The 26,887-nt window shown below is 33.9% G+C and overlaps 1 long non-coding RNA gene and 1 pseudogene across 1 annotated transcript in view; both read left to right on the forward strand.

Annotated features, from left to right (window-relative positions):
- Nucleotides 1-1,328: 1,328 nt before the first annotated feature.
- Nucleotides 1,329-26,887, forward strand: part of LOC121028433 (uncharacterized) — a 116,207-nt gene continuing 90,648 nt past the window's right edge. The window contains exon 1 of the long non-coding RNA XR_005789224.1: nt 1,329-1,460. This is a non-coding gene — a long non-coding RNA (uncharacterized LOC121028433). The remainder of the gene's footprint in view (nt 1,461-26,887) is intronic.
- On the forward strand, nt 8,743-9,445 carry LOC121028432 (60S ribosomal protein L9-like; annotated as a pseudogene).

The raw sequence follows: 26,887 nt of genomic DNA on the forward strand, positions 1-26,887 counted from the left end.
AAATTAGCAGTGTCTCTCAAGCCTATTAGTACTGCAAACTTCTTCCTATTAGCTAACATATGAGCCAGCCCTTAAGTTAATGTTTATTTTTACTTTATATCTCAACTTATGAAAATATTTCTGAGCTCTATCCTGTAGTAGAAAAATGCAACAGGGGCGCCTGGCTGGCTCAGTGAGTAGAGCACACAGCTCTTGATCTTGGAGTTCTGAGTTCGAGCCCCATGTTGGGTGTAGAGATTATTTAAAAATAAAAAAAAAAATCTTTACAGGAAAAAAAAGGAAAAAAAAAAGAGGAAACGTTACAAAAACTAAGTACTCTAAGTATTCTATTGTAATGAGAAACTCCATCTTACAGACCTTAAGTATTAAAGTTCTGAATAGGATAGAAGACAGTACTGAACACTTTATCCTTAACAAACTCTACATTACAAACTCCCTACAGCATCACCCTTACTCATGTGAGGGACCCCTACAAACCAAAGAACTCTGTATCTGTTCCTGGAGGATTGGAAAAAGGCCATTATAAATTTGACAACACCTAAAAGAAGACAACAGACCCTAGACCTGAAAAGGGCAAATCAAAAGCCTGTCAGCACAAATTATTCAGAACTTCTCAAATCCTAGCAGAGTGAGTTGGTCTCTGGAGAATCTAAATCCTGAAATTATTTTTAGCTCAAAACCACCACTCAGAATTCTACTCCAATCCCAACAGAAAGGTGTCCTAGCAGATAAAGCATAGGTAGTAGTCTCTCCTTCTAGCGATTGGAGCAAACAAAGAAGTGTGCGATCTCTGTGTTTCTAGCCACTGATCCATAACCTTGGAGCATTAGGTTTTAATGCACAAAGACATGTGTCTATTTTCAGTGACATAGGGCTATCTTCCCTAATATTGATTTAAATACCTTTTTCAATGAAAAGAATAATTTATTCCCAAGCCCCTCCCAAGAACATTTCTCATCTGAAGTGACCCATATTTTAAAAGGACTTAAACATCTATTCTTTTAGAAACATCATTTTTCTTTCTTCTTTCCCTTTCTTTTCTTCTTCCTTCCTTTCTTCTCACTTCCTTCCCTCACTTCCTTCCTTCTTTTCTTCCTTTCTTCCTCCATTCCTCCCTCCCCCTTTCTTTCCTTCTCTCCCTCTCTCCCACCTTTTTTTTTTATTTTTTTATTTTCTGGAGAATAGTTTATCTCATTTATGTTACATGAGGAAGATGGCTACTAAATATATACTTTCTGTCATGAAAATGAGAATAGCAAATTGTATGGTTTTAAATAAATATGAGTTCATTGAGAAGATACACTCATTTCCTGCTAATTTCAGTGAGACTAGTAGGAGGTCAGCCTAATTCTCGTGGCCATCTGTGGACTCCTGTGATGTGCTGTGAACAGTCCATTCCATTCATACTGACATTGATATACTTTCCATTCTATGGCTGGCAGTGAAATGAATTTCAAAACGTAAGTGTCTGTTTTCTAAAATATATCATCTTAAAATGCACAACTGCTATGACTTCTGCTTTCATATTGTAAGAAAATCTAATTTAAACTTTTAAAGAATGACCATTAACTCCAAACCTAATGAAAAAAAAAAGAAAGAATGAAAAGAAAACTATAAGAATTGTTTTATCCCTTAGTATATAATGGTAATTGATGTTAACAATAGTTATTAAAACATTGCAAAAGAAATATTTATGAATAGTTTGTGAAAATAAAAATTATTTTTAGTATGATTTCATATTAGACTTGCTTATATTTCCTATTTTTTTAAATTGGTTATTTCTAAATTAATCAGAACATATTGATTCCCAGTCACTTTGTACAAACGAATGTTTACTATAACCATGTGTTCTGTGAAGTATGCATTTCCACAAAGACTGTATTTTTATGGTTTTATAGATAATATAATATAAATAAGTAAGCTCTCAATAAATGCATAATGACTTACAAATAGCCTCAGAAGATTTTGCTCAAAATTTTGCTCAATTTTGAAGGAAATTTTAATTACAGGAGTGTACTAAAAGCATTCAGATAATTACTGTTGGAAAATATTCCTTTTCCAAAACTAAGTAATTCTTACTGGTATTGCCTGAAATTTTACTTTTTTTCTAAATATTTTGTTATATGGTTGTTTTTCCTATAGTTTTACCTAACCCCTTAGGTAATACATGTGATTAAAAAATAATAGTAAGTAAAGCACTGTATAAATGCTTATCTGTTTTCTGTACTATTTTGGAAGGACCTTTCTTTTTCTTTTTTTAAAGGTTTTTTACTTTTTTTTTAAAGTAATCTCTACACCCAACGTGGGGCCTGAACTTATTACCTAAAGATCAAGAGTCGCATGCTCTCCCAATTGAGCCAGCCAGGTGCCCCCGGAAGAGTATTTCTGAGGAGTTTGTACTTATAAAGCCACAGCATTATTTACTTTGTATATTATTCTAAAGAAAATTGACAAAGAAAATCTATCTTTGATCTCAGCGGGAAGCCACCTGACCATTCATAGTGATTAGGGTGTCCTCTTCAGACTTCCATAGGCAGCAGAAAATGCCCAGAGAGAAGGTCATGGGCAGAGATTCTGGCAAATGAACTGACCTCACCTGCCACAACGAACACACAATTGCGTAATCCTAGTATTTACACAAACCCTTCTTGTTCTTTGCATAAACTAGTGTTATATTTTTGTGTTCAGTAGCTGTGAATTTGGGCAACTGGTTCTACTAATCTTTCCACAACAGCTTCAGCACTCCCTCTTGTTTCTAATATTATTATGTTTTTAATTTTTTGTGACCATATTGTTATTGTTAAGTGATCTGGTTTCAGTCCAATTGAAAAGGGAAAGACAAATACAACTATCTGGTACTTTTGAAGCCCGTAGATGTATATCCCTGCTTGATTTAATGATGCTATAAACTTGGAAGAGTATAGGCACTAGAGATAGGCTCAAATAGTTATAAGCACACAGAATTTTTGTGCAAAAATAGTCAATAAAATTCCCACCTGTATTATTTTCTTTTCAGAAATTAATAACCATAAGTGAACTCAAAATTATAGGAGGGTATTTTTCATACATGCAGATTAACAGACACAGAATTGCATCTGAGTGACATTTTAGCACTGCTTATAGTACAATATCTATAAAAATTATTAAAATGTTTTCTTGGTGGTTAAGCTGTTTAAGAGTCCTCTGATCAATGATACTCTAATAAGACTAGAAGTGGAAGTTTAAAAAAGGGTGTGTTTTATTGAAGAAAACATTCTTTTAATTTTGGTATATATGTATACATATACACAGATGTATACATATATATTCAGAAGTAAAAAATTAATATATTACCAAATATATATTATATATTAGTGTAAAATATATATTTAGTAAAAATATTAGTATTATATATATATATATAGAGAGAGAGTGTATATGTGTATATATGTATGTGTGCATGTGTGTTTATATACATACACATATATAGGGAGAGAGAGAGAATTTGTGAGGGCTTTGTTTACCTGTGCATGATTAAGAGAGGAAAGGGACAAGGGTAGGAATGATAAATGATACTGGAGGCTTAATATAATTATTGGTAGTCTTAAAGTTTGTTTTATTAATTGTTAAATCTCAGATGAAAATTCAGAAATACTCAGAGCAGCTCATCAAATTGATGATCTAACCTACCCCCACTCCAGCAATACATGAAAGGCTACATTTTTACCTACTGTAGTTCTTTGACATATTCAGCGAGAAGAGTAATGTACTGATCCTTTTTATTGTGTCATGTTTTGTTATAAATTATAAATAATTTGTCAATTTACTCCTATTTAGACTTTTTTTTTCTTTAGGATTTCACTCCATTGAATTTTCAAGACAAAGAAAAACCTGTACCAGTCCCCTTTCCTTTTAACCAAATCTAATATGTCTGAATGCATTAGTACTCTCTGTTTCCCCCAAAGATAATTGGCAGACATTGATGTCTTTCCTTTTAAGTAACTGCCAAAGAGTACACTAAAAAGCTCTAGGGAATCTAGTAAGCCATTTGTAATGATGTCAATGGGTTCAAATATCACACTAACAATGAATCACTCTTCCATTAACAAAATTATTTCTAAAATTGCCATCATCATTATTTCGATAAATGAATATGTTATATCATTACTGAGGTAGGCTTTTTGATTTCTTTGCAAACATTAATATAAAATGTGATTTTCCCTATAAACCATGTCCATATAAACTGAGAAAACATTACTAACAATAAATGTAATTGATGCTAAATAATCTACCAAAGCATTTGAAAACAATTTATAAATTTTTTTCTTCTTCTTCTTAGACTAGGGAGGGGAAAGCAAGTAACATTAAGTTGTAGTTATTTTAAAGGACTTTTCTATATCTTTTTCACTTTTAATAAATAATCATATTTAAAGTTCATATATCATAATTTAATCATGCTGGCATTTAAAATAAGTATATAAGGGGCGCCTGGGTGGCGCAGTCGGTTAAGCATCCGACTTCAGCCAGGTCACGATCTCGCGGTCCGTGAGTTCAAGCCCCGCGTCAGGCTCTGGGCTGATGGCTCAGGGCCTGGAGCCTGTTTCGGATTCTGTGTCTCCCTCTCTCTCTGCCCCTCCACCGTTCATGCTCTGTCTCTCTCTGTCCCAAAAATAAATAAAAAACGTTGAAAAAAATTAAAAAAAATAAGTATATAATTATATAAATATATTTGAAAGCTTTAATTCACACAAATGTATCTAATACATTAAATTGCCTACATAATTAAAATAACTTTTCTTAAGATAGAATGTTTATTCCCTATATCGGGATGATAAACTCCATAATTATATAAAATTATTATTTAGGTCTTCACAAAGTAAGATTATTAGAGTTCTTACTAAACAAAAGTTTGATAGTGTGGGCACTGATTAGACACAATAATAGATTCATTTGTGAAAAGAGTTGTTTGTATTGGATGTTAGAAAACAGAATACATAGGTCTCAGAAAGTAGAAAATAGAACAAATCCCTTCTCCTTTCCCCTGTCTTTGTTCTTAAGAGTATGTTGAAGCTCACCTTCTAAGTTTTTAAAGTTTATTTATTTTGAAAGAGAGAGAGAGAGCAAGCAGGGAAGGGGCAGAGAGAGAGAGGGAGCATCCCAAACAGACTCCACACCACCAGTGCAGAGCCCGATGTGGGGCTTGAACTCACAAACTGCAAACCCTGAGATCATGCCCTGAGCTGAAATCAAGAGTCGGATGCTTAACCGACTGAGTCACCCAGGCGCCCCAAGCTCACATTCTAATTCTTAGGAAGAAATGACTGTAAACTGAGATAATAGTCAAAAAGCATTAAAAGAGACAGGAAATCATTCAAGTAGAGAAAATGCTCAGACTACATATTAAACAAACTTGTACCAGATCAACTGTAATTTCCACTGGACTTCATTCTTACATTCAAGACATTTCAGTTTTCACATACATTTTTATGAGCACATTACACATGAATTGTTTAGATTAAAGAACCATAAGGCACCCCAAGGACACAGTCTGAGGCAAACTTAGTAGGGACACAACAGGTACTTGATGACTAAATACTGAATACATCACTTATTATCTAAAATGTTCTGTGATAAACAAAGGATTGATGTTTTAAATGGCAAAACAAAACAAAAACACAAAAAGCAAAACCAAATAAAAAACAATGTAAAAATATAAAGAATTTTAAAAATAAAATTAAAAAATGGGTACATGCTATTTAAAATGTGTATTTTTGAAAACAGTTGTGAGAGTATCTCTGTCCTGTTAGTTTCTTCACTTATAAAATAAAAAAAAAATGGCAATTGTTATTTCATCATAGGGATGTTGTGAAGATTAAATTAGCTTATATGTATGAAGTATTTAGTCCAATGATGGAATATGGTAGGATATCTACTTTGTATTGTTGTTGTTGTTATTATTATTATTCTCTGATACCCATTCTGGGTTCTGAGTCAGCATTTCAAGACTAATAGAACCCGAGTGTATGAAGGCAGAACCTTTATTTCACGTGACAACACTTCAATTCTCCCTTATGAAACAAGCCTGCTAATTAGTTTCCGCTTGTGTGACCTTGCCAGCATCTAAACCTCCAAAACATAAGAAAGCAGCCCATCACTTATGAAGGGTCATAAAATAGAGAGGACAGAAGAATGTTTTTCCAAATGGCTAAGATACAAAAATGTGCATTACTACTTCAATTGTTATAAGCAATGACATGAATCCCACAGATTTTCACTTTTAGCATGAGTAACTCACTATTAATCTATTAAGATAATTATCAGCATTATAGACATTTGATATTCATTTCCTAAAAAAAAAAAAAAAAAAGAAAAGAAAAGAAAGTAACAGAAAGTTACATTAAACATTTTATTCAGCATTCTGCTAAGGCCAGCTGTCACACAATGCTTGGCAATGTTACAAAGCTCCTATCTGCATGCGCATTCACACAAATATTAAGAGTCCCTCTGCATTTTATGATGCATGTTGCATTTTTTAGTGCAGCATCTGTGTTGTCTTTAGTGTGTTATGACTTTTAATCCTTGAGTTAATATATTTATAAATATGTTGTTCTGATTTGGATTTATTGATTATGTTGTTTCCAGATAAATGTTGCATCTTTAAATATTTTATTAAATTGTTGCCAATGTGATTTCCACAGGAAAATGCATGGACTTAATTTTTACTATGATCTGTTTAAATTTATTTTAAAAAATCAGTAAAAAAGAACACTAGTACATTTCCAGTTGTGATTGTCATAATTAAAGATCAACTGATACTTTTTTAATAATAGAAATATTTGACACAATATGCAATGATTATTCATAATTCTATGAAATTCCAAAACAATGCTAAGAAAATAATCCTTTTGAAGTTCACATATTCAATCAATATTTCTTTAAAAATTAATTTTTAATTTTTATTTTTGAGAGAGAGAGCACAAACAGGGGAGCAGTAGAGAGAGGGGGAGACACAGAATCCGAAGCAGGCTCCAGACTCTGAGCTGTCAGCACAGAACCCTATGCGGAGCTTGAACTCATGAACCATGCGATTATGACCTGAGCCAAAGTCGGATGCTCAACCGGCTGAGCCACCCAGGCATCCCATTTTTTTCTTAATTTAAAATGAAGTTAGTTAACACATAGTTTAATAATGGTTTCGGGATCCAGTAAGTCTTATTTAATTATTCAACTGCTGAAAACCTCTGAAATATCTGAAATATCTTTGAAAGAGCACTGCAATTACAATCCCAGCTGTGTAGGGGGGCCTGGGTGGCTCAGTTGGTTAAGAGTCCAGCTTAGGCTCAGGTCATGATCTCGCGGCCAGTGAGTTCGAGCCCTGCGTCGGGCTCTGTGCTGGCAGCTCAGAGCCTGGAGCCTGCTTCGGTTTCTGTGTCTCCCTCTCGTTCTGCCCCACCCATTTGAGCTGTCTCCCTCTTGCTCTCTCTCAAATATAAATAAACATTAAAAAATATAAAAATAAAAAAGCAATTCCAGCTGTGTAAGATTTTGCAGGTTAATTTGGTTTTCTTTCTGTATTAACTTTTTTATTTGCCTTTTAACTTTAATTTTGGAAATAATCAATACCCAAAGAAGTTGTAAAGATAATACAGAGAAGACTCTTACTCTTCACCCAGTTTCCCCCACTGGTTACATCTTACATAGTTATAATACAATATCAAAAATAGAAATTTTGACATTGGAACGATGTATGTGTATAATTCCGTGTCATTTTGTCACAAATGTAGATTTGTGTAATCAATAGCACAGTGTAGATACAGGACTATTCCATGCCCCAGTAATTTCCCTCATGGTTCTTTTTTTTTTAATTTTTTTTAACATTTATTTATTATTGAGAGAGAGACACAGAGCATGAGCAGGGGAGGGGCCAAGAGACAGACACAGAATCCGAAGCAGGCTCCAGGCTCTGAGCTGTCAGCACAGAGCCCGACGCGGGGCTCAAACTCACAAACCGCGAGATCATGACTTGAGCCGAAGTTGGACACTTAACCGACTGAGCCACCCAGGCACCCCCCCTCATGGTTCTTTTTTAATAATCAAACCTGCGCCCAGTTGACCACTTCTAACAGCCAGCAAGACCTAATGTATTTTTCATCTCTATAATTTTGTCATTTCCAGAATGCTATATAAATGGAAACATACGTCGTACAACTAAGTTTTTCCACTCAACGTGTCTTTGAGATCCATACAATTTGTTGCACGTTACTGACAAATAACACTTATTATTTATCAGTAGTATTTCATAGTATGGATGTACAACAGAGAGACATTTTTATGTTTCCACTTTTTTGCTATTGCAAATAAAATTGTTATAAACAATTATGTACAAGTACATATGTACAAGTACACAGAGTGTGGACATAGGTTTTCATTTTTCTGAGATAAACTGTAGGAGACCATTTGATAAACACATATGGGTCATATGGTAAATGCATGTTTAGCTTTAAACAAATTGTGAAAATATTTTCTAGAGTAGCTGTACCACTGAACATGCATCCCACCTGCAATGCATAAGATCTACTTTATCTGCATCTCATTGCCATTTAATACTGCCACTGTTTCATTTTATTCTGTTAGCTGTTCTAATAGGTTTGTAGTGATGTCTCAACACTGACTTAATTTGCATTTTTTGATGGCTAATGATGTTGAAAAGTTTGTCATGTGTTTATTAGCCACGCACATGTACTTATCAATGAAATATTCCTTCGTGTTGCTCTTTGCTACATCTACTGTGAGAATGAAGACCATTCTCAGCAATCAGACTGCTGACATTTCAGAAAATGTTGACATCATTCTAAAGGGATGCACTGTTATTGTGAAGGGCCCCAGAGGAACCCTGCGAAGGGACTTCCATCACATCAATGTAGAACTCAATCTCCTTGGAAAGAAACAGAAGAGGCTCCAAGGTGACAAATGGTGGAAGATGGAAAACAACTGGCTAGTATTGGTGCTTTCTGTGGTCACGTACAGAACACGGTCAAGGGCGTTACACTGTGCTTCTGTTACAAGATGAGGCCTGTGTATGCTCACTTCCCCATCAATGTTGTTATTCAGGAGAAGGGTTCTCTTATTGAAATCCAGAATTTCTCGGGTGAAAAATACATCTGCAGGGTTCAGTTGAGGCCAGGTGTTGCTTGTTCAGTATTTCAAGCCCAGAAAGAGGAATTAATTCTTGAAGGAAATGACACTGAACTTGTATCAAACTCAGCTGCTTTGATTCAGCAAGCCACAACAGCTAAAAACAAGGATGTAGAAAATTTTTGGAAAATCTATGTTTCTGCAAAGGGAACAGTTCAGCAGGCTGATGAATAGATGTAAGTTGTCCAGCTACAGAAACAGCAAGATGCCGGATAACTTTTCAGACTTATTTGTGGTATTTTAAAGATATAATAATCTCTGCTGATTGGGGCTTTTCTTAAACCAATAATCCTTTCCAACTATTTGGCAAGTAAACCATTCAAAAGTAAATTGTAGAGTGTTAAGAACAATAACAGAAGGAATAGGAGTTTTTCTAGCAAAACTTCATAGGAGGAAAAAAAAATATTCCTTCATGTCTCTTGCACATTTTCTATTTGGACTTGTTTGACTTTCGTACTGTTGGGATACGTAGTGTTGGATACGTTTGACTTTCGTACTGAGTATATACGTATATATATACACAAATATGTAAATATATATCAGTCATATATATATGATATATAGTTATATATATCATATATATGTTTCCTTTGTTGCTTATGTGGTTTGCAATTGTTTTGTCCCAGTCTATATCTTGTCTTTTAATCTCTTTCACTGGGTTTTCTGCACAGTAGAATTTTTATTTTGATGAAGCCCTGTTTATCAGTTATTATTTTTTATTGATTGTGATTTTAATGTTATGTGTAAAAACTCTTCATCAAGTCTAGATCATCAATTTTTACTATTTTATCTTCTAGAATTTTTTACTGACTTTGCCCGGTTTTGAAGTCAGATAATACTGGATTTACAGATTTAGTAAGCAAAGAGGTTTTCTTTTTTTTTCTTTTCTATTTTCTGGAAGAAATGATATGGAATTGGTTTTTAATTCTTTTAAAATATTTTGTAGAATTCTCCAGGGAATCACCAGAGCCAGATTTCTTTTTAGGGAGTTCTAAAAATTATGGTTTCTATGTGTTAATAGTTATAAGGCCATGAAATTATCTATTTCATGTTGGATGAATTGTATTAGTTGCACTTTTCAAGGAATTGGCCCATTTCATCTACATTGTCGAATCTGGATATGTAGAGATACTATTATTCCCTTATTATCCTTTTGACACCTGTGTTGTCTGTAGTGTCTCTGTCATTGTTTCCTCTCTCTTTCTGTTTTTGTTTTGTTTTGTTTTTATTTGTTTTCTGATCAGACTTCCTAAAGGGTTATCACTCTTATTGATCTTTTCAAAGACCTTTTCCTTCATGTTTATGTGTGTGTGTTTTAATAATCTTTATTTATTTATAGTGATTTTCATAGACCATTCTGTAATGCCGTCCTAGCAACAACATTTTGTGGGACTGGATGAATACCTCTAATGCCATCAACAATTATTATCCTGTGTAATGCATCACAGCTAGATGTATTATACCACATTCTATATCATAATAATGAAGGTCTATATTTTTCTTAATTATTCTGTCACATTTTTTTTTAATTTTTTTTTCAACGTTTATTTATTTTTTGGACAGAGAGAGACAGAGCATGAACAGGGGAGGGGCAGAGAGAGAGGGAGACACAGAATCGGAAACAGGCTCCAGGGTCTGAGCCATCAGCCCAGAGCCTGACGCGGGGCTCGAACTCACGGACCACGAGATCGTGACCTGGCTGAAGTCGGACGCTCAACCGACTGCGCCACCCAGGCGCCCCATTCTGTCACATTTTTAAGTCACAGTAAAAATAAAATATTATATCAATAAATGGAACTTTTTCACACAGCAGAAAACATGATAAAAAATTTTATACAACTCTCTCAGTATATTTAACTAATGTTTTGATTTATAAAATTACAAGTTTCTTGCAGCTATTTGCTGCCCTTTTTTGTAAAGATCTCAAGTATTTCTGATGAATAGTAATTCTACCAGTGTCTACCTTATGTCCTTTTAAATATATGTTAAGGGTATAATATTGTGCAGAATATCATTTTTAAGATTACTATTAATAATCATAGTGATTATAATGATTTAAAACTTAGTTACATAGAATTGCAATTGAGACTGAATTTAAATGAGAGAAATATCGATGTTATAATATTAGCCTGTTTCATTTTCTGTGACAATAAAATATGGATCTTTGAAAAATATGTATTAATTTATATATCCTCTGTACTATTTGTTTCAAAAAATAACCCATTTAATTCCTTTTTAGAAAACAAATTAAATACAGGCTGGCAACTTTATGTGCTATTTTGTTCTTATGTGAATTCAAACCATTGAGTCATAAACTCTTGAGAAACTATGCCTATAATAGAATGCTGCCAGCAAGATCTGCTATATTTAAGCTTTAAATAATAATGATAAAGTTAAATAATAGGTTGCGTGTGCATCTTGAGTTTAAAAGAACCCTTAACTTTCAGTGCTAGATGATGAACATTTCCATTATTCTCAATGAGTTGGAGAAATAAGAAATCTTGTAGCAATCACATTGTAAAACCTTTAGATTTTTGTCCATGTGTTGAAAGCTTTAAGTTTCACATAAATAATTACATATATAGCTACTAAGTCATAATCTTATTGGGTGGTAATAGTCATTGATGCTGTTTCTAAAAAAAAAAAATCAAAAGCTCAAAAGCTCGTTTGTTTTCTCTCTAGAGCAGACGTTTTCATTATCAAATTTCTGTGACAATTTAAAACACCAGTACATTTTAGGTTTCAAACCACAAAGTGGAATAGGAAGATAAAGCAGCTAGCTAATTCAATCAAGACTTTTCCCATTGAGATCTGTTTAAGATTCTATTTTTTTCCCCACTTTAACTGAGTGTGAGAAATTTTCCAGAGCTATTTGCATTATAATAGAAGTTTGGATAAATGCTTAATTCTCTGCTTAGTTTGTATTTGGAGAAAGAAGCTTGAGGATCATAAGGCCACTAACTAAAATCTAGGACCAGCTGTGACTTACAAGGACACCTGCTAGGAACCACAGATATACTTAAACTGGGGAGATTGGATTTGTAGGTGGCTTTGCCCAAGTGGAGTGAGGGAGATATTCTGGTATTACAGATCCAGCAAATTATATTGATTCTATGACAAATCACTGGCATTAGGATTAACACAACAAAACACAAGAAAATACAATTTTAAAAAGATAAACAAGAACCTTGTTAAGTATCACTCTTCACAAAGTAAATTATTTAGCAAAATTGCTAAATACAGTATCTACCCATAACATCAGGCTTTTTATTTCTATATACTAGCAATGCACTAGAAATTAAAATAAAAGTTACCATTGATAATAGCATCAACATATAAAATCATTAGGGTTAAATCTGACAAAATACCTTCAAATTTTATAGGCTAAAATCAAAAGGTTGACGAAGATATCAAGAAATAGAGGGGTGTACTGGATCATGTGTTGAGTAGAATCCATTTTCTCAAGATGCTAGTTTTCCAAAAGTATTCCATCAAAAATGCAATCCCACTCATTGTATGGTTTTTTCATATCTAGCTTCACATCCATCTCCACTATGTACTTGTATTTTATCCACACTGACTTTCTTTTAGTCCTGCAAAATTGCCATGATTCTTACACTTGGGCTTTTTCCACCCCTGCATGTCATATCCTTGCCTGTTAACTTGTAATCCTTATTATCTCTACTAAAATATAATTTACTCATCATAGTTTTTGCTACTCCTTCATGCTAGTCATGCATTCTCTTACAGACATTCATGAAATTCTGTATATTTTCTTCATTGCACTTCTAATTCTTGTTATTTTACACCTAAGTTAATATTCCTCTCTTCCTCTAGACTGTAAGTTCTATTAGTAGAAGACATTTCTTTTTGGCCATTGTATTCTCATATAGTATATAGCCAAACTCAACATAAGGATTCAAAAATATAGCTGAAGTAAGAATTGAGTAGATCAAACTTGCCCTCTATTAGAGATATACATATGCACATATACACAAATAACGTGCACACATGTATACATACATAAATATACCCACATGGGATCTGATGTAAAATTTGCCTTATATCTGTAGCAATGTAACAAATTAAGGTATCTGGTAGAAACCTGTATTCTACAGTTGCAGTGTTATAGGTGAAGGTTTTGTTTTGTATCCTTTATTATAACATTTTTACTGACCTAGATAAAAGTAAATTAGAAAATAACTTGGAATAATAATAAATTATTTTCAAATACATGTTAACTATACAAAAGAAAACACTTCATACAAAATCTATCAGTGTATTCCTTTGGCAGAATTTGTATGTTTTTGCTGGCCTCGCTAAGGACACTTAAATGTGAATCCATTAGAATTTGGACTGGTGATAGTGCCCATCCCCCCTGATAAATTGTTTTATGTGACAAGAACAAGAATTCTTTGTGAATCCAAGGAAATTTAGAAGCGCTTATAATCTAAGTTAACTATCTGTTTGTTTTATTTTGTTCTCTGATTCAAAAGTCTTAGAATGGCAAACTCAATGAGGGGGTTAGTTTCAGTAGAAACAACTCCCAAGAGCTATTTTTTTCTGCCTTCTTTTCTTCCTGTTCCCACTACTTGTCTTCTAACACTATTATTTTTCCCCTTTCTTAAACATTCCCTTATTATTTTTATCCTTTATTTCTGTTTCTTACACACTTTGATTTCAATATCCTTTTCAATATTAAGTTCTTGTGAACAAGATTACAACCATTTAACAAAATTTAGAGAATAAAATTCTTGTTGTGTTGGACTTACATCATCAGTAAGTTGTGAGGCTTGTTACAGAGTTCCAGGCCAATTTTTTTAAACTGTCTGTTGTAAATAAAAGACATTCTAAAACACTATCTTAATATTTCAGTGACCAGCTTTTTAAGCTTCACTAACAAGTCTTTAAAACATTTATTAAATGTTGTTCTCAGTCTATTGATCAGTGCTGTTTCCCTTGTTGATTAATCTGGACAGGCTTTAAAAAGCTCTTTGAAGAAAAATAGACTTGGGGGACAAAATGAGCTTGATTCACAAGTTGATACTGTTGGGGGATATAAAAACAATCTTTAAGTCAGGATACTGTTTGTGAAGATTCAGTGATGATCTGAGATATGGTTCTAAACCAATTTTGTTTTAGAATAATGGTTATTTCAGTAATACCTATATGATACCTGGAACAAAATGAATATAATATCTTCACATTCTCAAATTTATTATATTGGAACTGTGACTTGATGTTTTTATTTGATTTAATTCTCAAATGTTCTAAAATACACAGCACAAAAAAATATGAGCAGTCATTTCAATTGGTCTCACTTGTTGCATCTATCTGCAATAATGGAAGCAACTTAATCATTCATTTTCCCTATTTAGACAAACATGGATTTTATTTTATTTTATTTCATTTATTTTTTTGGCTTATAGTATCTTGCAAAGATTTGTTTATGAAATTAAAAAAATAAAATAAATTCAATCTTGTACTTTAAGTTAGGTTCTATTATACATTCTTTGCACATATCATTTCACTTACTCATCATAGCAAACTCAGTACATGTTCTCCAATATTTCTCCCTCTGAAAGTTGACAAAATGAAGACAAACAATGTACTGGTTACTGTCAAAAGTCACACAACCTGAAAGTGGCAGATCAAGGAGTCATATCAATTTGAATCTAATACGATTGGATTCTCTTAAGTGCTATACTGTAATGCCTCTCCCCAAAATGTTACTATATCTTTGATGATAAACATCAGTTAGGAATAAATGGAAACCTTTCTAATTAATATTTTCAGTTACACTTTTAAGGGAAAAAGAATGGTGAATCTGTATTGCTACATAAATATTCCCCTGAATAATAAGGATAAACTAATCCTTCCTTTACTGAAGCTGAAAATATCTTTCTTCAATGTCTCATCAAACTTGAGATTAAAAAAAAAATTTAACCTTTATTTTTGAGAGAGAGAGAGAGAGAGAGAGAGAGAGAGAGACTATGAGCAGGGAAGGGGCAGAGAGAGAGAGGAAGACACAGAATCTGAAGCAGGCTCCAGGCTTTGAGCTGTCAGCACAGAACCCGACGCGGGGCCAAACCCACAGACGGTGAGATTATGACCTGAGCCGAAGTCAGACACCCAACTGACTGAGCCATCCAGGTGCCCCACAAACTTGAGATTTTTAACAATTTAAAAAGTAGATGATGTTTTTGCTGATCATTGTACCTGGTTTAGAAGAATATGGATTTACGTTATCTGATCATGGTCTCACAACATCACATTTTTCCATATTGTCTACCAACCCATCAACTTTTTCTTACTAGAATTCACTGAATGGAACAATTAATATTCATTTCCTCTCAACATTTTCCACTTCCTTTAATGATCTGCCTTGACATCTATTTATTTTTACTGCTTCAGTTCAATGTTAATGACTTTTATAGGTATATTTGTTAACTTGATATTCTATACATCAAACTTAATTTTACATACAGAGCAAAACTGTGAAAATTTTAAAACTAAAAACCAAATGTGAAACACAGCTCAAAAAGAATAGCATTCTCTCATAATGGCTCTAGAATAAACTCAATGGAGATGCCCCCTAATGTACTTCCATATCCTTTAGTTTGATAAGACATCAGTTCTTATCTCTTCTGTCATAGTTACTAGGTTCTAATAGGAATTTTTTTTACTACACAGTTAATATTTATACCAAAATGAGAACTGCCATCATAATTCATAGGTCATGTGTAAATTATTTACACTGAATTTAGATAATGATAAAAGAAAGCAATATATGAGAACTAGAGAGAAAGATACAGCAGCTCATTTAGTCATTCATTAAACATTTTTTAAAAATAAGCATACAATTTTAGAACTTTTGACCATTTCTAGTTTTTGATTTTTGTTTTCTTATTGTTGACTTTTACGCATTTTGTATATTTTATATACAAGTATTTTTATCAGCTAATGTGAGATTGGTCACAGTTCTAAATTCTGAACTTTGTAGAGATAAATATTAAGAGAGAAAAGGAGTGAGTGAGAAAGGGAGAGAGAAGAGTGAACACAAATAATTAAAATACATATCAAAAACACTAAAATGGGGCACCTAACTGGCTCAGTTGGTGGAGCTTGTGAGTTTTGATCTTGGAGTCATGAGTTCAAGCCCCATGTGGGGCATAGAGATTACTTAGAAAAAATAAAATAAAATAAAATTAAATAAAAACCGACTTTGAGTTAAAATATATATTTTAACTCAATAATAAAAAATAAATATAAAATATATAAACTTATATGAACTAGATATATTAATAGAAATGTGTAAGTTCACAAAATGGCATAAAAAGAAATATAAAACATAGATGAATATTAAGAAATTGAAGTGAAATTCAGGAGTTTTTCTCTCTAAAAAAACTAGCCCCAAAGGATTCTTTTGATTAAGTTCCATAAACCTTCAAGTAGTAAGTAGTTAATTTCTACCCCATATTTTTTTCCAGAATTAAAAAAAAAGAAAGTTATGCAGAAAATTTTATGAGGCAAGAGTAATATTAAATCTAAAACCAGGTATGAGCCACAAAAGGAGAGACTAGCATAATCCAATTTCATTTATAAATTATAAATAAACTTATCAAAAGTGAATGAAATATTAGTGAATCAGATCCTATTAACTTAAAAAAAGCACAGTCAAATAAATTTTAGTTATTGTTAGGGACTGCACAGTGTTCTTTCACAATTCATATGTTTGAAGTGATGGTATTTGGAGAATGGGCCTTTAGGAAGGTAGTTAAGATTAAATGACATCATAAGGGTGAAGCCCTAATCCCTTAAGATTGCTGTCCTTATAACAGGAGGACACATCAAGGAATTTTCTTTAAGCATATAGAGGCAAACGGCCACATGAGGACACAGTGAGAAAATGGTTCTTCAAGCCAGGAAGAGAAGTGTCATCAGAAGTCACATTTGCTGGCACCTTGATAATAGACTTTTAGTCCCAGAACTATAAGAAAAAAAAATGTCTGTTGTTTAAGACATTCAGTCTGTATTTTATCACACAGCCTGAACTGACCAATGCAGCTTGGAATGCAAGAATGGTTCAGTGCTAGAAAATATATACAAATAAATCCCCACATCAACAGAAAAAAGCAATCAATAAAGAATAAAAAGCTTCCGAAGATTCATAACTTATTTACAATAATAAATATTAGGCAACTAGGAATAAAGGATATTTCTTTAATGTGTGAGAATTTATATACCACAAACTTCTGACAAAGGTATCTTTAATGGAGAAGAAAATTAAACAATGTCTTTAAGTTTGGGAAACAGACAGGATACTCACTATCACTGCCGTGCGCTAACAGAGGAAGGGATGACTTAACCAATGCAATAAATCAAAAACAAAACAAACAATACACAAAACAAAACAAAATACAAGCCATAAGAATTAAAGGAATCTGAATGAAAGAGGTAAAATTCTCATTTTGGGCAGGTGACACCATCATTTACTTTAAAAAGCCACCAGCATCAGTAAATTATTAAAATAAATAAGGTAAGTCAGGAAGGTTGAGAAATAACAGAATATAAAAGTCAATAGCATTTCTCTAAAAATAAGTAAATGCAATTCATGGAGTGATAAATACCAGGCAGTAGTATTTAAAATATTTAAAAATAAGAAACCATTCATAATAGTTTCTTACTTAACAATAAGAAACCATTCATAATAGTATAAAATTATGAAATATCTAGGAATTAATCTAGTAAAAAATGCATAAGAGGTTTAAAGTAAGAAATTTAAAACTCAAGTAATATAAAAAATATTGATAAATATGTAGATATTCCAAGTTGGAATGATTTAATATTATATATATACCTGTTCTCTCCAAATTAATATATTAAGAATCAAATTAATAAACCAGGTTGGGTTTTTGTATGGAAATAAAAAAATTTAAAAATTAATATGAAAGAAAAAGCTTTGTATATCACAATACAGCCTACTCCATTAATAAAACACTCATAATTCTTTGAGGATAAAGCTCCCCATGTTGAACATCTTTAGACTAAGACCTTTCAGACTCTTAGAAATCCATTAGCATTTAAGAAGGGGTGCAAGGTACCACTTTAAATTTTTCAAAGGTCCCATCCAAGGGTCTTCTAGATACATGCCTAATATGATCTTTGGTGCCAGACCTGGTTTGTTTTGAGAATCATTTCCTGTCTGGTAAGACTGAAAGGGAAGCACTTTTGTTTTTATTTTTCAATCTAGTAACTGTAGGACCTTCGATATTCTCTCTCAATTCTGTTTACAAACAGAAAAGATTGTAAGTTGTAAGTAAAAAACTTAGCGTTTCTCAGCCAGGAGTGATTTCCCCTTTTGGAGACACTTGGCAATGTCTGGAGACATTGTTGGTGTCACAACTGGGGGTGGGGTGTGACTGACACCTAGTGGGTAGAAACCAGGGATCCTGCTAAATATGAACAGGACAATCCCCTACAACACACACTTATCTTCCCAAAATGTCAATGGTGCTGATGTCAAAAAAATCTGATTTCAACTCATCTTTCTCTTCCTGTACCTTAACATAGACAGCAGAAAGAATTCAACTGACATTTTCACATTTTGCATAGATATCCAATTTCTAAGTTCCATTAGTTCATTAGGTACCTTTTCTAATTTCCAAGTTATTGCATGCAGGTGTTAGATTTAATTACTCTGCTACTATATATCATGGATTGCCACATTTTCAAACTACTTTATCAGTTTCCTTATGACATTTTTTTCTGCCCATGTTTTAGGCTTTCCTTACAGCAATACTCTACTTTCAGGTACCCATTTCTATATCAGTTATCCTACATTGCATTAAAATCAAAACAATTGGGACATCTGGGTGGCTTAGTCGGTTAAGCATCTGACTCTTGGTTTCTGTGCAGGTCATGATCTCATGGTTCATCTCATGATCTCATGTTTCTCATTGAGGCCCCTACTGGGCTCTCTGCTGACAGTGTGGAGTCTGCTTGGGATTCTCTCTCTCTCTCCCTCTCTCTCTGCCCACCCCCTGCTCATGCTCACTCTCTCTCTCTCTTTCTCTCTGTCTCTCAAAATAAATAAATAAACATTGAAAAAATAAAACAAAAACAATAAAACACCCCAATAATGACTCAAAACAGCAACTTAATTTCATTCGTAATTGAACTTGATTAAGTTGGGCATCTCCTTGGGCAATCTCAGCTGGGTCCACTCATGTATCTGCAACCACTTGCATGTCATTTATTCTGGTTCTGCTTCTGTGAGTTGGCTTGCTGCCATCTGGGGTGATTCTGGTGACTAGACTATATATCCCTCATAATTCATAAGGCTAGTTTAGGCTTGCTCATATGGCAAAGTGTCCAAAACATCAATAGAACAAGCCATAATGCACAAATGCTTTAATAGCCTTAGCTTGCATCACATTTATTATTGTCCCGTTGACCAAAGCAAGTCACAAGGCTAGCACAAATACAAGGGTTAGAGAATACCAGCTATTTACAAAGCATGGGTAAAGCAAGGGGAAGCATCCGTAGCCATTTTTGAATTTACCACATTTTTTAATCCACAAATATTTGCAAGAACTATGTCACAGATATCCATGATGGGACCTATATGTTGGTATGTAATGAATTGTTTTCAACGTTTATTTTTCTTATTTTTTATTTTTGGGACAGAGAGAGACAGAGCATGAAAGGGGGAGGGGCAGAGAGAGAGGGAGACACAGAATTGGAAACAGGCTCCAGGCTCCGAGCCATCAGCCCAGAGCCTGACGCGGGGTTCGAACTCACGGACCGCGAGATCATGACCTGGCTGAAGTCGGACGCTTAACCGACTGAGCCACCCAGGCGCCCCTTGAATTGTAATTATAGTAACGAGAGGTTAAAGGATTGTGGAGTTCCCACCTTTAATAGAGCACATATATAAAATATTTGAAATACATGTCATATGTGATGAGTACCATGAAGTAGCTGGAAGCAGTGATGAGATGTACATATAACAGTATTGATCATTTTTAATAACAGAGTGCTGAGTGAAAAACAAAAAGTGAGAAACAGAAATCTGTTATGATAGATCTACGTAAGTCAGTAATCAATACTTACTTTACAGGCATGCACACACACACAAAAGGTACATCTTAGACCCAATGGAATCTTTGACCATGGTCTGGACTACAGGGAACAGAATAAGAACACGGAGAAAGGGCAGGTTTAGGAGTTTGTACGTAAGGTCCTGCATAGTGCATGGCCTGGCTTCTTTCTGCCCCTCCAGCTTCACTTCACATCTTTTTTGATTTCTTGAAATTTTACAAGTTTCTTCCTTGAACTTGCATTTTAACCACACTGGCTTTCAAAAGAGCCATGTTCCTTAAACCCCTTTGTTCTTTCACTTGATATACACCTCTTTTTCTAGTTGACTTCCACTTATTCTTCAGTCTTCTTCAGATCTCAACACAAATACCACTTCCTCCGGGAAGCCACTTCCTCTGGGAAAATGAGGCCAGGAATCCTCTTATAGACACAGATTCCCGAGTATGTATGACATCTGGTATAAAGCCAAAGTGACACTTATGCAAATGTTTCAATTTGAGCTTTCCTTAATAGAACTCTTTTGCCTAGTTAACTACTATCCATGTCTTCTTTTTTAATGTTTAATGTTTGTTTGTTTATTTATTTTGAGGGAGAGAGAGCATGAGTGGGGGAGAGGGGCAGAGAGAGAGGGAGAGAGAAACTTAAGCAGGCTCCACGAGCATGGAGCCTGATGTGGGCCTTGATCCTTCGACCATGAGATCATGACCTGAGCCAAAATCAAGAGTGGATGCTTAACCAACTGAGCCACCCGGCACCCCACTATTCATGTCTTCTTTTGCTTTTCAGCTTAAATGATATTCCCTCAAGAAACTAAACTAGATCTTCAGATCTGTTATGTTTTCTTATATTTCTCCTTTTTACCACACATCACAAGTGTAATTAAATATGTCTAGATATATCTATGAGATCTTTTATTTACTACATATGACTAATATATGTTATATATAAAGTTGTACATACAAACACACAAATTATACACACACACACACACACACACACACACACACACACAAAGAATTGTTATTTGAAGGCTGTTGGCATTTGATTATTTGGCCATTCATTTATATGTTCCAGATCCCATGTTAGGAGATAATTTCTAGTGCTGCAATGGTTTAGAGAGATTCACAGTAATAAGCTCTCATTCTGCACAATTATAAGGCCTTACTCATTCATTTTTTTTGAAGAAAACATTAGGGTCACTTAAATTTGAATGTGTCCTCTTTAATACTATTATTGATTTTGTGTCCTCCTTAATATTATTATAAGGCTGTGCTCTCACCCCCTCTGAGATCTGTAAGAACGAGAAATGACTTTCTCAGAAGGAGACTTGAGAAAAATTGCATGTGTAATGATGGGGTTATTTGAGAAATGTACTGTGCTCTATTTATTATTTGATCTGGGGCATGGTGCTTATCCTAGCTGTGATTTGGGGCTATTAAAGTTAATTACACAGAGACTGGAAGTGAATGCGAGGCTAACCTTACTAGGAACATATTTAGAAAGGGCTTAAATGTTTCGCTGCCCATCACCCTGAGGAACTTCCATTGGTTTGGGACAAAGACTGGAACCCACATGTGCTGACTCAGTCTGGAGGTAACAGTTGTAGAGAGTTTTATGCTTATGTAGATTCAGGGATTCAATGTAAATGGTTTGTATGTGTTACATGAGAACATGGGCAGACACTTCAAATCTATCTATACTTAGATGTGTATTAGAGATGGAAAATGATATCATAGAGCATTTTTATTATTCTCTATCTGGGTCATAAACTTCTTAAAATTTCTTTCTCAGTATAAGCTTTTTATGTTTCTATTCAATCCTGAGATAAATTTCTTCAAAGATTAAGGGAAATATATTCAGCTGTTTTAAAGCTAAGTAAATGTTAAAACTTTGCATGTATATATATATACACATATATATATGTATATGTATATATGCATATATATGTATATGTATATATATGTATATATATATATATATGCATATATATATATACACACAGACACACACAGACACACATATATATAAAATTATATGCATATAATATATGTGCCATCATAAGAAAAGCAATCTATTGTAATCACTTTCTCAGTAAATCTCAAAAATGCTTCTTCTGAAAAGTTTGATCTGAATACAAATGATACCTTAAAAATTATCTTGTTTGGATATGAGGGAGCAAATTTTCTCCATATTTCTTTACAAAAAAATATTCCATTGTTTGGAAAACTCCTGAGACTTAGGATAATTAATCAGTAAGTGACTTACTTAAATCCATATTTTGCATTACTATTTTTTTTTTGCATTACTATTCCCACAAATAAATACACAGGAGCCTTTAGCCATCACATTAGGGGGACTAGTAGCATTGCCAGGTGATACAAGAAAATGTGAAAAATGGAAACAAATGGCATCACACTTAAATTAAAATTTCAGGTTGGAAAAAAATCTCGGTGATTTCAAGTTTTAGTTTGCCCTCAATGTTGATCATGAGGTGAAGTGCCTGGAGGTCACAGTGCCCTTTAGAGAACATTGTGAATTACTGAAGTAGTACATCTATGTGGTAATTATGGATATAATTTTTGCAAGTCGCATACTATTGTATCTAACAATTTAAAAAAGAAGAGGGGTGCCTGGGTGGCCCAGCTGGTTAACCGGCTGACTCTTGATTTTGGTTCAGGTTATGATCTCACATTTCATGGGACTGAGTCTCGCACCAGCCCCTGTGCTGACAGTGCCTGAAGAGAATCCTCCCTTTCTCTCTGCCCCTCTCACTCGTGCTCTTTCTCTCTCGAAAAAATAAAAATAAAATAGAAGAACTCGGTGTTAAGTTCTAAAGACAAACATATTTTGAAAGAAAAAATAAATCGAGTGCATTTTATTAGCATAATTCATTTGTAAATAAAACAAAACAAACAAAAATCATTTGAATCAAGTGTCCTTTAGTTCAACTAAAGGAATAAAACTTCTATTAAAATGAGTTTTAAAACCACTGCTAATAATATTTTAGTTTCAGATTTTCTACATGAGAAAGCCAAAATCCAATCAGAATAAGAAAATTATAGGATCATATTCCAGGTTTCATGGCTCTTCTGTGGTATAATCCTCAAATAATTAAAATATGTAGAGGTCATGGTCCTCTTTATAGTCACATGTACTTCACCAGTCTTACTCTCACAAAAACCAGATAGATTATGACAGATACGAAGTTGAACTACGAAACATTTTGCTAAGGAACCTAAAGATGGGGAATAAAAACCACAAATTCCAGGGTGTCTGGGTGGCTCAGTAAGTTAAGCATCCAACTGTTGCTTTTAGCTCAGGTCATGATATCACCTGGAATATCAAGCCTCATATCAGGTTCTGTGCTGACAGCTCAGAGCTGGCCTGGGATTATCTCTCTCACTCTCTCTCTGCCCCTTCCCCACTCGTTCTCTCTGTCACTCTCTCAAAATAAATAAACTTAAAAAAAAAAAAACAAGCACAAGTTCCCAGAATTAATCTAATTTAATGAGATGAGCACCATCATTCCTATTTCTACCCCTTGGTTATCAGGCCCATATATAATACCTATTGGGAACATGTATAGCACCACATATTTGGCATTAGTACAAGGACTAATTACAACCTGAAGAATTCACTAAGCTAGCATCAACTCTGCATCTTTGAAAGGCCAGTTGACCACTATTAACTGGTAGCTTCCAGATGATATATGGTAGGACAAATGTATCCCTGGTATGTGTCCACCTCTGCACCATGGCTGATATATTGACTAATGACATTTAGAGACATTTATTTGGAGTTACCCACTACTATAGACAAAACCTGACCTTAACACTGATACTGAGAACTAAAACAAAGATAGTAAAAAAAAGCAAAGAGGTAAAAACCAAGCTTTAAAATTATACTGTTAAATGTCTGCATTATTTTCATTTTTCATTTGGTTCGCATACCTCAAACCTCTATTTAGCCTTGGATGCAGTTATTCATTAATACCCCTCTCAGGACAAATGTTGCAAGATCACTGGGTTTTGATATTAATGGTGAATTGGAGATGGTGGAGGTGTTTTGGCATTATTTTTTGGAAGTATTATTTCGTGTTATTCTTTTAAATTATTTTTAAGACCACTGCTCTCTGATATTACAAGTAGGAATTTATAAACACGCATAATTTGCTACTTATAATTCTCACTTTGCAGACAACACTCAGTTGCACAGACCATGGAAAACATATCATACGTACTTCAGTTGCATAAAGCAGTGGTTTCTAGCCTATTAAAGTTTAGGGACGTGTTTTGGGTAAGCTTTTTATTGACTTGCATAAGGAATAATTTTGCTTTCAGCAACTGTATATTGAAAAAAGTATATTATAGAAAATATAGTTGTAACAAAGTAATGTTAAATTAATTGCATATTCTCAAAATAACATTTATATAGTTTGAAAACCCCACATGCATGTAAATTTTTATTCAAGCACTCTATAAAAGATGCCTGATAAATGTTTGGACTTATACATCATTTGTAGTGAGTTAATGGCTCTCTACATATCAGACGCCCACATGTTGGAAACCATTGAGATAATGGATTTTTTTGTCCTCTTCATCTCTGCCTTTCACCATCCCCCAATTCTTCTTTTTCTACTTCTACTTAATTATAAATAAAGCTGTTTTGGCAGTATATCTAAAATCAAGGGTATGATTTTTGTCAAAGCTGGTTTAATAAAAACTTATAAAGCCATCGAGCCAAACACAAAATCTGAGCAGCCCACCCACAAAATCACACCTAGTGAAGTAGTTAACAAAGGTCAATAGACAACATCTGTTACCTAAAGAAGGCGTAGGAATTAAAGCATCATAAATGTTTACCAGTAATGTGTGAAAACAAAATCATCCATAAAAAAGCTTTTTTACTTAGATGAATATGTGCTACCCATAAATGAGCTCAGAACCTGACAGCTGGATAATTTTAATTTCTGAGTAGCTTATACCTTAGGGAAAACAGAATAAAACATTTTAAGAGTTTTAATCAGTTGAAGGTTTCCTGTGTTTGTGGTCTTCTTTTGAAAGTTAATTGTCTCATTTAAATGTGATGATTGAACTAAACTATACAAGACATATACATCATTGTGAACATTATACATATATATTGTGAACATTTCAGTGATTCAAAAGTTCTTTGCATATATACAATGTATTTCATTCAAATGCTATTAATCTAGCAGAGGAGCTCAGAAACAGGTAGAAATAACCATAATAAAGGATATAGAACAGTGATTCCACAAAGTATGTACATATAAAATATTACATTCAAAGAAGGAAAAATTACCTCCAACTTTAGCAGTTATAAATACTTTTTAAAATTTTACTTCTCTTTAAAATTTTTAAAAAATTTTTATTTTTGAGAGAGAGAGAGAGAAAGAGAGAGAGAGAGAGAGAGAGAGCATGAATGGGGGGAGGGGCAGAGAGAGAAGGAGACCCAGAATCCCAAGCAGGCTCCAGGCTCTGAGCTGTCAGCATGGAGCCCGACGCCGGACTAGAACCCACAAACTGTGAGATCATGACCCGAGCTGAAGTCGGATGCTTAACTGACTGAGCCACCCAGATGCCCCTAAAAAGTCTACTTCTAAAGAGATATAAAATTAGATGTCATGTGTCCAACAGTGTGCTTAATATTGGTGGAACAATTATAATTAAGAAACTGTCCAAAAAGAAGATATCAGTGTCAAGTCTGATATTGAATCAAACTGTATTGTCTTACTTGCAAATAGATACAATTAAAGCAGAAGCAAGTTACAAATGCAAACTATAAATGGAACTCAGACAATAGAGTAAATGATACCATCAGTGGTTGGGATGGTTAGAAGTTTTCATGGAAGCAGTATATAAATCGAGAACTTGAATGATGTATGGGAGTTCACCAAACAGAAAGAAGTAAGAAGAACATAATCAGAATTACATGTAGAGGGAAGAGTATGAATAGAACCATAAACATAGTTGTAATATGTCTGATTTTAGATGAAGTAAAGAGAAGGTTAGGCCTAAGTTCATCTTTATCAGTTAAAGTTCAATTAGAGATGCAGAAACAGTATTACAGTAATAGACCTTTCTCAATTGCAGGAAAAAAAAAAGCTGATGAAGTAAGAATCAAGAAGGGAGATTTGAAGAATCATTCTGAAGTCACTAACTAGCCCACCAGAAACACTGGCATTTGTGGATATGTCAGAGCTTACAGGCCAATCTGAGAAGACAACCACGTCCAGTAGGACCATGAAATGAGGCTGGTGGAGAGATATAGAAGGCTTTCACATCTGGATAGCTACTGGCTACTATTGTTCAGCAGGAGTGGCAATCACAAAAGAGAGCTGTTCTTGGAATGGAGTAGAATAAGGACAGAAGAAGGACAGTACTTCTGTATTTGCAAGTCAGCTTATCTAACCTGATAATCTTCAGAGAGGTTTGCCTGCTTCTTCACTTCCTGCTTTCCTTCTGCCTTCCAAAGTCTGCTCAAAATTAACTTGTGGTCTACTCTAACATACAGAGAACCATACAGTGAAGGGGGATTCTGGGAAACAGGATTCAATATGAGCAACTGACAGAGCACAAATCAGCACACT

This window comes from Herpailurus yagouaroundi, unplaced genomic scaffold (genome assembly GCF_014898765.1).
Source record: "Herpailurus yagouaroundi ecotype Mexico unplaced genomic scaffold, PumYag 100, whole genome shotgun sequence".
In the NCBI taxonomy this organism is placed as follows: Eukaryota; Metazoa; Chordata; class Mammalia; order Carnivora; family Felidae; genus Herpailurus; species Herpailurus yagouaroundi.